The sequence below is a fragment of the Eriocheir sinensis genome, unplaced genomic scaffold (genome assembly GCF_024679095.1).
Source record: "Eriocheir sinensis breed Jianghai 21 unplaced genomic scaffold, ASM2467909v1 Scaffold1230, whole genome shotgun sequence".
NCBI classification, from domain to species: domain Eukaryota; kingdom Metazoa; phylum Arthropoda; class Malacostraca; order Decapoda; family Varunidae; genus Eriocheir; species Eriocheir sinensis.
This window is the reverse complement of record NW_026110553.1, coordinates 66,302-82,073: the sequence shown is the minus strand read 5'-3', so window position 1 is coordinate 82,073 and position 15,772 is coordinate 66,302. Positions and strand designations below refer to the sequence as shown.

Below are 15,772 nucleotides of genomic sequence, written 5' to 3'. Positions count from 1 at the left end.
CTTTCTCTTGGACAGTCCCATACAGTCCAGGATGATGGTGGTGGTCTTCAGGACAGGTAGCCTGTGGCAGTGGTGGATTCAAACCCTCCTCATCCATGATGCGGCGAACGCAGGACCGGCACGCTAAACACTCAGCCACCGTCTCCTTCCCTGGCCTGTGTTCCGACGCCAAATATGCAAAAAGTAAAAACATATGCCTCAATGTGTCATCCCAGACTATATATAAAGAGAATTAAATCTAAGTCATCCTAACCTAACCAAACTTTAATTAAACTAATCTAGTCTTAGCAAGCCACTGTCAAAACACAATATAAACAAATATATCTCCAGGTGTGTCCCCCCCAAGACCATATATTTAAAGAATTAAATCTAAGCTATCCTAACCTAACCAAACTTGCTGAGCTATCCTAACAAGACCTAACTTAACCCGGTAGCAACAAGGGCCCAAATTTGTGGCTTTACAGTGTACCAGCGACGAGCCAAATTCTTGCTATGATATGTAACTTGATATATTAAGAAGGATATAAACCCCACCACCGACCATCAGGATCCACCGGGAAGAAGCCTACCAGCGCAATAGGCCAAGACGTAAAAATAAATAAATAAATAAACAGATGATGCATAAAATGATCACAAATGCATTGATATATATTATGAAGTGGTTTGTGTGAGTGATGATTTTATTCTCATTTTTCTCGCTTAGGGGGAAGGGCCTTTAACCCAGTGGCAGCAGCAGGGATCATGTTTCTTAATGGTCCCTCCAAGCGAGAAAAATGGAAAAAATCACCCCTCACACAAACCATTTCATATTATATATAAAGCATTTGTGATCAGATTATGTATCATCTATTTTGGGGGGTTTATATCATGGCACAAATTTGGCCTGTCACTGCTACACGGTAAAGCCACAAATTTGGCCCGTCGCTGCTAGACGGTAAATCCACAAATTTGGCCCGTCGCTGCTACATGGTAAAGCCACAAATTTGGCCCGTCACTGCTATGGTAAAACACAGGTTTGGCCCGTCGCTGCTACATGGTAAAGCCACAAATTTGGCCCGTCACTGCTACACGGTAAAGACACAGGTTTGGCCCATCACTGCTACACGGTAAAGCCACAAATTTGATGTGTCGCTGCTACCGAGTTAAGAAACATGATCCCCACAGCTACCGGGTTAACCGTACCTGCCGTGCACTCTACTACCACAATGAAATAAAACAAATATATACTGCGTTGCACCCCAAGACAATATTTTAAGAGGCGGGGAGTATGGAGATGACTGTAGCCACCTCTCCCGCCAGTGACATCAACGGCAGTGTGGTGAGAGGCCTATCCTGCCTATTTATCCTAAACAAGTGGGTGTTATTCCAGAAAAAACACCCAAGTCTCATCACTTCACACTTATTTATATATTCAAGGGCTGAAAAATATCGGAAACATTAACAAAAAAAATGCCCGGTCAGCGCTAAGTTATCCTAACCTTGGATAACTTAGATTTTAACGTAACCTCCTGTGAGAGCAAGATAAAAATTGACAGACAAAATAGGTCAGTTCCTGCCCTCACGGTACCATGACCAGACCTCTAGAAAAACACCCAATGGTCTAGGATAAAAAAGTTGGAAAATTTCATTTAGTCGGCGCAACATCTGTGGTCATATGCCGGAGAGAGACAGAAGGGGAAGGAATTATAGAAGGGAACAGATCCCAGGAGACGGGACACAACCCCCAATTAATACCTGGTACACTGCTGGGTGGACAGGGGCGTAGGGTATCGGAAAAGCCTCCCAAATTTTCCCACTCTGCCCGGGAATCGAACCCAGGCTCTCTCGGTTGTGAGCCGAGTGTGCTAACTGCTAACCACTGCACCACGAAGCCCCCAGGTCTAGGATAAGATACTGGTCATCACTAAGTTATCCTAACCTTGGATTAAACTTAGATTTTAACCTTAACCTCCTGTGAGAGCAAAGTAAATATTGACAGGCAAAATATAGGTTCATGCCAGCCTTCGCAGTACCAGGAGCATGTATAACTCTAGAATGACACCCGATGGTCTAGGGTAAGCACATGTGGTCAAGGCAACAACGCTAACCTACATATTCCCCCTTAGAGTTAATAGGTTCACCACCCCGGGTCATCACCACCACATGTATCACCTAAAATCACCACAATCACCATCAATACCACCTCAGACACACATGAAATCACAACCATGTCGATGAAAACGCAAAAAAATCACGAGAAATAACACTGAAATAAATAAATCTGAAAAATTCGTAAAATTCACCCCGCCCGCTAGACGAGTCACCCTTAAAACACTTCTAGCTCACGTTAACCTTCAATATTTCCTGAGTAACACAACCCACACCTCATATCTGCAATAATACAACACAAATACACCCTAACCCTTAATATAGGAGTACCCAGGCATCTTACACTGGTCAAAACTCACGGATATAAGGTCACGTATGGTTCGCTCCCATCCGCCGGTTACGCCCTTATGACCTCACCGCTAAACGCCCATAATTCAATATCTAAGACACTCACACCTCATTTGACCCCATACATTAGGTCATTCAGCTTAGTTCTCCCTCTCATAGCGTTCAAAGTTCTTAGGTGTTATTGATAACTGAGATAATACGTCACATATGGTTCGCTCCATCCGCCGGTTACGCCCTTATGACCTCACCGCTAAACGCCCATAATTCAATATTTAAGACACTCACACCTCATTTGACCCCATACATTAGGTCATTCATCTCAGTTCTCCCTATCATAGTGCCCGAAGGTCTTAGAGGTCATTAATAATTAAGGTCATATATGGAGCCGGACACCCCAAGCCAGTTATATACTTGACCTTTCTGACCTTACCGGCTTATATCCCGCTCTCCAACTTCACACACAGGAATACAATGCACGTGTCGCCCTGCCCCTCAAGCCCCGTGCCGCTACGTACTCTACTTTACCGGAAATCAGTAAAAAACGATGAACTTCTGAACAACCACGGCGGCCATTTAAATCCACCTCTCCCCCCACCGATACATTTTCCCTATTTCCACCTATTACAAGCCTTAATTCACTGCCCTCACCCACCCAAAACAATCACAAGGGACTATTTACCGTTTCTAGATGCATGGCTCCCTCGGCAACAGGATAATTCGCTTCAAAAAACACAAAAATAACACAGCAGCCTCCTCCCTCCACGGCTGGGGCCAGGTGTGTACGAGAAATGCCTCCTCGGGGAAATAAGTCGCGATACTACCCACTACACATGACCAATGGGGTAAAGACAGCAAAAAACGTCTTAATTTGCCTTGATTTATGTCTCTTTAACCACCTGTGATCTATATATAAGCGTTGAGATTGCCCAAACCAGGAGTGAGTATCAGCTCAGAGCAGTTCCTCCTATGTAATCTCCTATGTGTTTGTTTTAAAGCCTTCTACTGATTTTAAGTGTTTATCTGATGTATTTGCAGTGTATTGAAGTCGCAAAGGGACAGTTAAACGATAGCAGTGAGTGATATATTGAAAATTAAGCAGTTTCAAGTCCCCTTTGCGAGCTATTTTCCGGCTGCGAGATGATTCCTACCACCTCAGTAGATTCTCGTACTTGAATTAAATGACCCTGGAACTGTCTTTTCCGCTCCAATAACTAGATTTATTTAGAGATAGGGTCGAAATGTTTAATTAATAGGGCTTTTTTTGCAGTGCTTAGGTATATTATCGCTGACATAAATAGTTTTAGTTTAACCTCGGAAACATTAATTACTCTATTTAACTGCCCCTTTGCCCTTTTATCGCGTGTCCTGTCATTAGTAAACCCCAATTAAGTCCTGCCGGGGCCTTAATAACAGCGGTAAGGCCTTGGAATCATTATTATTCGTTATTAATGGGTTGGTCTGGGTCTGGGTCTCGGCACATGTTGTGAACGAAACTGCAGAAAGTATAAAATCCTATCACTCTTCAGCACGGGCTTACAATATGATGTAATGAGCTTATATGTGGGAATAATGGCTTCAGGGAGTTCTTAATACACTTAGTAGTCTCCCTTACGTGAAGCATGGAGGGAGGGAGGGAGGGAGAGGGAGATAGAGGGAGGGAGGAAGGGAAATGAATCACGTATTAATTAGATCTTAAAGCCATTGGTTACAACGTTTCTTCCTGTATAAAATGGTAATTATATCGCTTTTTCTCTTTAATTAAACCTAAAACCGTGTAAATAATGGCTTTGAAATATTTAATAAGGAAAGATGGACGTTGGAACAGGAAAACTCATTGTTGTACCTCAAAACTAATTGTTCCAACCTTTACATAGATTTACATAGAAAATCAGACCACACAGACCCCATGGTCCAGACTTGGTGGTCTGTCCTTAAACCTAAGTGATTTTACATTAATCAGAAGACTCCAAAACGTTGCATTTCTACTCTAGTTGATATTAAGTTGAAGGATATATGCTGAAATGCTATATCTTATGCTATCAAGCTGATTTAAACTTACGGTCACATGCTGACTTCATGATGCATGCTGACTTGAAATAAAGGTCACAATATATGCAGTAAGTTGAGTTCAATGACGGCATTGTTCACTTGTATAATTCCTATGGTGAGCCTATAAAAAGTCAGCATTGAAAGAGATAGCCATGCTGACTCGATCTTATGCAAGCTGATTTAAACTTATGGCCATGCTGACTCATATGCTAATCTTAACTTAAATCCATGTTGAACTCCGAACTCAGCATATCAAGAAAACGATCATGCTGTCATATATAGACCACCATGCTGAGCTCAGAGTGGTTATACAGACTGAAATCAGTAACTTTAATGCATGCTGAGTTCAAAATAGGATCAGCATTGAGAAACAGCTAGCCATCCTGAGTGAGCATTGCTGACTTGTTCATAATTAAACCCCTAGTAATAGTAGTAGTAGTAGTAGTAGTAGTAGTAGTAGTAGTAGTAGTAGTAGTAGTAGTAGTAGTAGTAGTAATAGTAGTAGTAGTAGTAGTAGTAGTAGTAGTAGTAGTAGTAGTAGTAGTAGTAGTAGTAGTAGTAGTAGTAGTAGTAGTAGTAGTAGTAGTAGTAGTAGTAGTAGTAGTAGTAGTAGTAGTAGTAGTAGTATGCTGAGCTCAGAAAAGGTCATAGGCTGAGTTGAATTAAGCATATCGCTACAAAAAAGCTTCCTGTACCGACATATGCCGAGTTGGGCGAGCCAGCTATAGGCCATGCTGACTTCAGACCATGCCGACTTAAAGAAATTCTGGGCCATGCTGAATTTGCTGAGCTTGGCTCCATATGTTTCACGAATGTAGACAGATCAATATTGTTTATGATCGATGACACTTTGCGTAAGAGGAACAAATTAATTAAGGCGTAAAACTCAAATGTAGACAAGTAAATTCAGACTGAACCAAATTTTTCTTCATCAACGTTGTAGTGCGAGAATGGAATAAGCTCCCTGCCTTCCTTCAGTGGTCCAGTGTAACACGATTGATCCCCTTTAAAAACAAGCTCGGCCGTCACTTCCTTCAACTCAATATATTAACTAGAGTTGAAATGCAACGTTATGGAGCCATCGGATTAATGTAGAATCACTTAGTTTAAGGACAGGCCACTTAGTCTGGACCATGGGGTCTGATTTTCTATGTAAATCTGTAAATTAAAACCCATCCGACAGCTATGATGTAATGTTTAAATCTCCGCGTACCCAATCAGCTGTTTTAATCAGCTGATCGGTCACCTCAGCACACTACTGATATATCGTTTCCGGAGTCATCACACTCGTACGGAACATGTTTATTGCCTGACTTGACCTGTGATCTAGCATACCCAGACACGAGGGATCGCTGAAATAATCTTATAGACTTACGAAAAAATAACGTTTTTTTTTTTCAGAATGGCAACACCGCCCGCTTGCCATAATAATTCTTCCGGCTCGTCATATTTTACTCTTTTTCCACCTTTCTCGCCCCCTGCATGCATAATATTTAATGCTATACTTAACGGTAACACCAATTAAGGGCTGATATCGAATTAAGCCGTGATGGGAAGATCGTTCGTAAGATTTACCCCCTAAATACGGGAAGAGAGAGAGAGAGAGAGAGAGAGAGATGCTGACTTTAAATGCTGACTTCATATATCACTTTTCTTCATCGAGTCTAGCTGAGCCATGCTGAATGCTGAGAGCCACAAGACATCTATAACAATCAAGCCTAGGCTGAGCTCTGAAAATAGAGGCCATACATATGCTGATCGAGCTGAAGCATATTGCTACAAAAATCTTCCTATTTAACAACATATGCTGAGTTGGACGAGGCCATGGATACTGGCTTCAGACAATTAATGCATGCTGACTTAAAGGAAGGTCACGTACAGCACTCAAAAACGTTTATGCTGAGCTGATATAAATTGAGCATAAAAAATGGCCATGCTGTAACTTATATGTTAATTAAGCCATGCTGATCAAATCCTTACTAAACTCAGATTAACAAAGTCAGCATATTATATTTATAGCATAGAATTGGTATGAAAAAATCGGTCATGCTGAGTACAGCCTGACATCATTGAATCTTTAATGCTGTCATGGTGATATCTTGACCATCCTGAGTTCAAAATAGTCAGCATTGATACACAGGCTATGCTGAGTGAGAATTAACATTACTGACTTAATAAACCCCCATATGCTGAGCTCAGATGGGAAACTAACACATGCTGACTGATTCTGGGCCATGAGGTTGTTGACCAATCCTTCCCCACTTATAAATTACTTGCAATACTTATAGGCTACTTTTGTGACTCTGTGTAGGCCTACATTCCATAATACTCAACCTAACCTCAATCCTCTCTCTCTCTATACCAACTGGATTTAGACATTAAAATTCTTCCTTATGAACTGTTCTTATAAATTACTTGCAATACTTATAGGCTACTTTTGTGATTCTGTGTAGGCCTATATAGTCATTCCATATTCAACCTAATCTAGATCCTCTCTCTTTCTATACCAACTGGATTTAGCAATTAAAATTCTTCCTTTGGGGGTGTAATTAATCTCTGTAGGCCTCACTCAATCTGATGCCTTGGAACTTGGATACATAGTCAGTATTAATATATCCGAGTGCTGTGTTGGGTAATTAATCACTTACTTGATCCTGATAAATACTGTTTGGGGACATCATTAATTCTTCTCGGTCAATCCTTGTTCATTGATATGCTCAGGAACTTGGATTATAAACAAGTCTGAACTTTCAACAGTAAATACATAGTAAATTCTGACAGCACGGGACTTTTCCAAACAGTCAAATTCCCTCTATATAAATAGTTTGTGGGTGGCTGGGGAGCTAATTCATTCTCCTAGGTCAACCCTCCCTCTTTCAATGTGATGGTTTAGCCCCTTGAATTTTTGCCGGTACTAATTATAAGCTTTCAAGTGTTAAATATATAGCAAATTCTGAATACAAGTCCTTTGCAGATGGCTAGACTCCCTCACTCAATCCCTTCCTACACACAGTTCTCCTCACATAAGAATAGACTCATTGTTATTAAGTCAGTGATAAGCATCTAAGCAGAATATGACCAAGATAAGCTATAGATAAAATTAATATAGATATACGTAGACAGAACCTCACAAGTTAAGCTATTTCCAGTTTCCAAGGGCTGAGTTAAGCTGGGAGTTAGGTTAGATCCTCGCATGAATTTAAGCTATTTCCAGTTTCCAAGGGCTGAGTTGAGCTGGGAGTTAGGTTAGATCCTCGCATGAATTTAAGCTATTTCCAGTTTCCAAGGGCTGAGTTAAGCTGGGAGTTAGGTTAGATCCTCACATGAATTTAAGCTATTTCCAGTTTCCAAGGGCTGAGTTAAGCTGGGAGTTAGGTTAGATCCTCACATGAATTTAAGCTATTTCCAGTTTCCAAGGGCTGAGTTAAGCTGGGAGTTAGGTTAGATCCTTGCATGAATTTAAGCTATTTCCAGTTTCCAAGGGCTGAGTTAAGCTGGGAGTTAGGTTAGATCCTCGCATGAATTTAAGCTATTTCCAGTTTCCAAGGGCTGAGTTAAGCTGGGAGTTAGGTTAGATCCTCACATGAATTTAAGCTATTTCCAGTTTCCAAGGGCTGAGTTAAGCTGGGAGTTAGGTTAGATCCTCACATGAATTTAAGCTATTTCCAGTTTCCAAGGGCTGAGTTGAGCTGGGAGTTAGGTTAGATCCTCACATGAATTTAAGCTATTTGCAGTTTCCAAGGGCTGAGTTAAGCTGGGAGTTAGGTTAGATCCTTGCATGAATTTAAGCTATTTGCAGTTTCCAAGGGCTGAGTTAAGCTGGGAGTTAGGTTAGATCCTCACATGAATTTAAGCTATTTCCAGTTTCCATGGGCTGAGTTGAGCTGGGAGTTAGGTTAGATCCTCACATGAATTTAAGCTATTTGCAGTTTCCAAGGGCTGAGTTAAGCTGGGAGTTAGGTTAGATCCTTGCATGAATTTAAGCTATTTGCAGTTTCCAAGGGCTGAGTTAAGCTGGGAGTTAGGTTAGATCCTCACATGAATTTAAGCTATTTGCAGTTTCCAAGGGCTGAGTGGCTGAGTGGCAGCATCTGTTCTCCGGCTATGAAGGAAAAAACACTTACTTTACAATGTTCACCAATAAAATATAACTTACCCAGACCAATGGGTGCCAAGTGGCTTAACCCGGTAGCAGCGAGGGGCCAAATTTGTGGCTTTACCGTGTAGCAGCGACGGGCCAAATTTGTGCCATGATTTAAACCCCCCAAAATAGATGATACATAAAATTATCACAAATGCTGATATATATTATTATGAAATGGTTTGTGTGAGTGATGATTTTTTCCCATTTTTCTCACTTAGAGGGACCATTAAGAAACATGATCCCCGCTGCTACCGGGTTAAAACTACCCACATGCTGTCCAGAAGACCACCTATCAACCCGGACTCTAGATTCTAGGATTAAAGATGAGCTCCGGGAGGGCAGCATGAGCCAATGCAAGATGGCACCACTATAAACACTTGCCTGCGCCAGAACGGGCTGGGCCGACCATCAGGCCCCACTGGGAAGAAGCCTTGGGCCGACCATCAGGATCCACCGGGAAGAAGCCTACCGGCGCAATAGGCCATGACGTAAAAAAAATAAAACATATTTGACAAGGCTTTCAGTGGAGGTTTGGGCATTTTCCGAGATGCTTTTATGATCTGTGGAAATGTGACCCTTCCTCTGTGCCATCAACCTAAAAAACACATATTTGACAAGGCTTTCAGAGGTGTTATATACAGGCAGGGGTGCTTTTATGACCCAGCTGAAAATGTGACCCTTCCTCTGTACCATCAACCTCAAAACACACCCTTGAGAACCCAATTACGGACCTTTTCAGCCTTGGAATTATACAATCAACAACAGACATACAAATCAACACTAAAATAACACAATAAAAATTAATACATAAATACAAGTCCTGAAAATGTAGACTGTTAGAGTAGGCAAATATATTAATTGGTAGATTATTTTATGAGAGGTAAGGCATGGTAGAGGTTGCATGTGCTTGGTAAGGTTTTCATATAGTATAGTATGTTTCCCGGGCATCTGATGTGCTTGGTAATGCTTTTTAACACAGTAGCAGCGACGGGCCAAATTTGTGGCTTTACCGTGTAGCAGCGACGGGCCAAATTTGTGGCTTTACCATGTAGCGGCGACGGGCCAAATTTGTGCCATGATATAAACCCCCCAAAATAGATGATACATAATCTGATGACAAATGCTTGGATATGTATTATGAAATGGTTTGTGTGAGTGATGATTTTTTCTCATTTTTCTCGCTTAGAGGGACCGTTAAGAAACATGATCCCTACCACCACCACCACCACCACCACGTTCTTACGTTCTTCTGTTCAACCGTACTGCACGCATGGGTGGGTAAAAGATACACACATATATATAACCGTACGTGCTTGAGGATAATCTCCCTCCATAGTCAGGATTCTCACATGACTTGGACACATAGTCTTTTTTTTAATTTTTAATCTTTTATTTTTTGAGGTACAAGCCTAACGGAGGTGCCCCCATATAGGCCTGAACCCCTCTCTGATACCTGGCCTGTACTGCTGCTCTCAAATGATGTCAAACTATTTTTTTAAGGTGGAGACATCTCTAGGGGGGAACGGAACCTGACGGAACCTCCCTCGCTAGACGCTGATCCGACAGGCTTCAAGTTAGGGGTCACCTGAAGCTCTGGCCGGCAGCTTAGACTATGGGTTAGGATACTCCAGCCAGCATTAGTATGGGTTAGCATGACAGCGGAAATGGAATGGGGTTATGCAAAATCCATGAGTCGTTAGGAAAGGCAGAGAGAATTGTCATACGTAAGCAGGAGTAGTTCTCATGCGAAATTTAAGCCGTAAGTTGCTGGAGTTTTCATGCAAAGCCGTGCGATTAGTTATGAAGGAAGAGGAAAGAGAACCATCACACGAAAACTACAAGAGGCGTTATACAAAATCCATGCGGGTTAAGCGAGCAGGAGTTAGTACACAGAAGCTTCGTTACGACAGCAGACGCAGAGCGAGGTGTTACGAACAGCAGAAGCAGAGTGAGTTATTACGAGGGCATGCAGATGTTACACCAGTCCCAGGAGTGCAGGAGTTGATACCCGGAGCAGCAGAGGTTGTCCTTGGTAACTGAAATTAAAAGGTTTTGTTAATACTCAGAGTACCAGAACCAGTAATTGTACTCAGACTAATTGCAGTAGAGGTTGCTGATTAAGTCACACCACTACGGTAACACTTATGAAATCACCCTTACATTAGTTAGCCCCCACAGGACGTTACACATACTTATAAATGTATAGCCTTCATACAGTACACTTAAAGATTTCACAGTATTTTTTTTTTCAAGGGCAAAAAAGTGTAGAAAAATAAAGCCCACTACTTGCTGCTCCCACTTAAATACTTATATATATATATATGTAACCTTTATACATTACACTTAAATGATTCCAATCACTACACGCTTATTAGAGAACCCGGTACACACTTTAATATATAACTTAATACCTTACACACTTACTTTACACTTAAATAACGTAGGGAAACACTTACTTAGAATTATATACCCAAAAACCGAAGATTTTATAAGTATAGCAATACCAAACACCTTATAACTAAAACCCCATTTAAATACATACAAATTATATTACAGCTTAAATATGTAACCCTGTAAACATGCATAGAAATTATTAGTAGATATATTTTAAATTCAATACTTTACATAATACAGATCATTTAAATATTTTCCTTGGCACATATACTTCTGCCTGTATTTATAAGTTGCCTCCTCCTCCTCCTCCTCCTCTTTCTCCTTCTTCTTCCTCCTACTCCTCCTTCTTCTTCCTCCTTCTCCTCCTCCTTCTTCTTCTTCTTCTTCCTCCTTCTTCTCCTCCTCCTCTGCAGTGTTTGGCCTGTAAGAAAGAGATGGGACTGTCAGACACTTCCAACTCTAACATTAACTATTTTTTAACCCAGTACACAAGCTGAAAGTAAGAGGTTTTTGTTAATTAATAGCCATAGTAGAAAGGGTTTGTAGGAGTTACCCACAGCACCAGAACCAGTAGTTGTACATAACCTTAGATTAGTTACCCCACAGGACCTTACATACTTATATACTTATAGATGTAGCCTTCATAGATTACACTTAAGTAATTCCCACAGAATGCACCATTACACTTAGATTAGTTACCCCACAGAACCTTACACTTAAATACTTATAGATAATTAGCCTTCATAGATACACTTAACCCCTTCACTACGGCCGGGCCAAAACAGCGCCCCGGACCGTATCCGAGATCACCGTGCACGCCAAATTTCAAATGTCGCTATTGAATATAACAAGTTTTCAGCCATAAACTCAACATAATCATCATGTATTATATACGAAAACATGCAGAATTAAATGGTGCACATAAAGAAACTCACTACGGCCAGGCCAAAACAGCGCCTCTACAACGTATCTGGGATTGCCCTTCCCTCTGAGCGTAACAAAACCAATCATACATTATCTTAGCCCAGCTTGCATGGTAGTGTTGTCAAGTCCCCCTTCACCCAATCCACCCCTCTACAGCCTCCTGCAGTCTTCCTCCCCCACCTCCACACAGACCTGAAAGAAAGTCTCATTAGTCAGATAAAGGTTCATCTCCCTGCAAGCAAGCACACACACACACACACACACACACACACACACACACACACACACACATTTGGGAAGGCTTTCATGTTGTATCAGGCCCTCCTCCTTCTCTCCTGCTTAAACAGACACCCTCGCCATAGACCGATAGGTCTTCTGGTGTCTGTTCTTCCTATGTATTCTTCCTATGTATGTATTCCTCCTCCTCCTCCTCCTATCTTCTCTTGTGTCTCATGTTCTTCATTGAGGCCATTCACGGCTACTCCTGCAATAATAATAATAATAATAATAATAATAATAATAATAATAATAATAATAATAATAATAATAATAATAGTAAGAAGAATGGTTTTGGTATGGAAGGAAAGGGAGGAAGGGGAGAGAGAGAGAGAGAGAGAGAGAGAGAGAGAGAGAGAGAGAGAGAGAGAGAGAGAGAGAGAGAGAGAGAGAGAGAGAGAGAGAGAGAGAGAGAGAGAGAGAGAGAGAAAAAATAAAATAAAACCAGAAATAGGTAGACAGAAAGGTAATTACAGAGAGAGAGAGAGAGAGAGAGAGAGAGAGAGAGAGAGAGAGAGAGAGAGAGAGAGAGAGAGAGATAAAAATAAAACCAGAAATAGGTAGACAGAAAGGTAATTACAGAGAGAGAGAGAGAGAGAGAGAGAGAGAGAGAGAGAGAGAGAGAGAGAGAGAGAGAATATAAAACCGGAAATAGGTAGACAGAAAGGTAATTGCAGAGAGAGAGAGAGAGAGAGAGAGAGAGAGAGAGAGAGAGAGAGAGAGAGAGAGAGAGAGAGAGAGAGAAATAAAATAAAATAAAACCAGAAATAGGTAGACAGAAAGGTAATTACAGAGAGAGAGAGAGAGAGAGAGAGAGAGAGAGAGAGAGAGAGAGAGAGAGAGAGAGAGAGAGAGAGAGAGAGAGAAATACACACAAAAAAAGAGAAAATAAAATAAAATAAAAATACAGTCAAACCTCGGTTTTCCTTACCTCACCTAATCTAACCTTACCTAACCTTCCCTAACCTAATCTAACCTTACCTAACCTTCCCTAACCTAATCTAACCTTACCTAACCTTCCCTAACCTAATCTAACCTTACCTAACCTTCCCTAACCTAATCTAACCTTACCTAACCTTCCCTAACCTAATCTAACCTTACCTAACCTTCCCTGACCTAATCTAACCTAATCTAACCTTACCTAACATAATCTCATAGCTGGGCGTTATCGCGGTAAGTTATCGCGATACTTTATCGCTGATAATAAAATTGGGTTATCAGCCATCCGTTACTTAATTAAATATATATCAGTATCTTCGTTACTTTTGTAACCAAACTAGCAATAATCGCTACTTTTTTCCGCCTCTCAGAAAAAAACATCTCCCTACACGTGGCCCGGGCGCCCGGTGTTGTATGAAAAAACTTTGGGGTATGAAATATCTTCGGTGAAGAGATTTCATACTTAGATCATCAACATTAAAACACTAGGTTATTTTTTTATGTTAGACTCAATAATCAATATATCAAAGAGAAAAATCATTTAACTTTGCCCAAAAAATGATTATTCACTGCCTCAAATTTGATATTCCACATTCGTTTGCGAGCATGCCATAGTATTGAAGGCACCCGGTGTTGTGTTATTTGGTGTCCCATCGTCAAAAGCTGGCGCTTTAGTTTACAAACACTAGTCTCTCATGAACAACGCATGTTCAGACCAGTAAGCGTTGCCCTGTACAGTCTCACAAAGCTTTTTAACACATTACGACTAGCTGCTGGAAGGCTGATTAACCATGCCTAACCTAAACTAACCTTACCTCACCTAATCTAACCTTGCCTAACCTAATCTAACCTTGCCTAACCTAGCTTTGCCTAACTTAATCTAACCTTAAACACACACACACACACACACACATAGGCCTACTAAGCGTTATGGAGACGGGACAGCACGAACCTAGTACATCTCTTTTCCAGTATTTCACAACAAGGTATATACAACAAGGTAAGTACACACATTGGCCTACCTTAATCTCAAATGCATCCCCTGTAGGTGAAGCCACATTCTTGTCGTATCAGGGCCTCCTCCTGTATCTCATGTTCAGACTTCTCGCATTCTTCATTGAGGCCATTCACAGCTACTCCTGCAATAATAACAATAATAATAATAATAACAATACATTCCACACTGAATTTAGCGTAGCAATCTATTATAGCATAACACCCCAGTGTGTGTTACCCACCATGCCACCACTAAACTCCAGCACACACACACACACACACACACACACAGCCTTAAAATATTTACACAATCTCCTCAAAACACACACACACACACACACACACACAGCCTTAAAATATTTACACAATCTCCTCAAAACACACACACACACACACACACAAAAAAAAAAAACATACATGACAAAAACACAAATGGAAAGAAGCTGCTACGGGGTGTGATTCTATAGTTTTACCAGGACACACACACACACACACAAACACACACACACACAAAAACGTGCATGGACAGAGGCACTTCCGGGTGTGATTCTATAGTTTTACCAGGACACACACACACACACACACACACACACACACACACACACACAGGCTTAAAATACTTACACAATATCCTCAAAACACACACACACACACTATGGCCATCCTCTGGTCCATGGCCCAGGCTGTACGTGGCATCCCTCGACCATGGCACCTTTATATAGGCCTACCCAGGCACCATGGCACTGATACTAACCTTGAACATCACAAAATATGGCACTATGGACCATTATTTCTCCCCTCCAATGGCCCTCCGGTGGTCCATGGCCCTGGTTGAGTAAGGCCATGGCAGGGGCGTCTACCTAACCTTCTGTGGCACCCTCGTACACTTGGCACCATGGCACACAGTATCTTCCCTCTAATGGCCCCTCGGTGGTCCATGGCCCTTGAATACTACGGCCATACCCTTTGTGGCACTCTCGTAGACACTTGGCGCTTAAACCACCCTTGAAAATCACAACTTGGCACCATGGCACACAGTATCTTCCCTCTAATGGCCCTTCGGTGGTCCATGGCCCTTGAATACTACGGCCATACCCTTTGTGGCACTCTCGTAGACACTTGGCGCTTAAACCACCCTTGAAAATCACAACTTGGCACCATGGCCCACAATATCTTCCCTGTAATGGCTTAATATTAACGCGTGTTGGGCAACAACGAGCTGGTACCTTCGTTTAGTAGGCCGTGCAGGTCATGGGGAAGGCTGTGGAGAATGTTGAGGTGGAGCAGGAGGTGGAGAAGGCAGTGGAGAAGGTGTTATATGGCGAGAACGATATATAAGCAGGACTGGACTGCCGCCATTTTAGATCACCAAGTCGAAATGAAAAACTTAAAAGAGTATATCATTCCGTAAGGGTTTGATCAAAACAAACCTCTATCGACAATATTAAAGCTTATTCACCAATGTTAGGAACGTCAGACAACATATTATTTATTTTTAGGCTCAGTAACGTAAGAAAAGTCTACAGCGCCCCTTCAAATATGGTAAAACACGCCACCAATATAAAAAAGAAAATACACGATACATTATAAAAACTATACACAACATATGAATTC

General features: G+C 41.5%; 2 long non-coding RNA genes across 7 annotated transcripts; one reads left to right on the top strand and one right to left on the bottom strand.

The window, feature by feature from the left end:
* Positions 1–4,914: 4,914 nt before the first annotated feature.
* On the top strand, positions 4,915–9,812 carry LOC126989601 (uncharacterized). Of its 4 annotated transcripts, XR_007743505.1 has the most exons (5): positions 4,915–7,925; positions 8,056–8,120; positions 8,186–8,250; positions 8,381–8,445; positions 8,511–9,812. It is a non-coding gene; the product is annotated as an uncharacterized LOC126989601 (long non-coding RNA). The 4 variants fall into 4 exon arrangements; XR_007743507.1 differs by lacking the exon at positions 8,186–8,250; XR_007743506.1 differs by lacking the exon at positions 8,381–8,445.
* A 1,573-nt stretch (positions 9,813–11,385) lies between these two features.
* On the bottom strand, positions 11,386–15,369 carry LOC126989600 (uncharacterized). 3 transcript variants are annotated; one of them, XR_007743503.1, is made up of 4 exons: positions 15,175–15,369; positions 14,913–15,044; positions 14,185–14,301; positions 12,156–12,431 (listed from the first exon to the last, which is right to left on the bottom strand). It is a non-coding gene; the product is annotated as an uncharacterized LOC126989600 (long non-coding RNA). The 3 variants fall into 3 exon arrangements; XR_007743502.1 differs by lacking the exon at positions 12,156–12,431 and adding an exon at positions 11,386–12,139 and having other exon boundaries at positions 14,913–15,369; XR_007743501.1 differs by having other exon boundaries at positions 14,913–15,365.
* Positions 15,370–15,772: the final 403 nt, after the last annotated feature.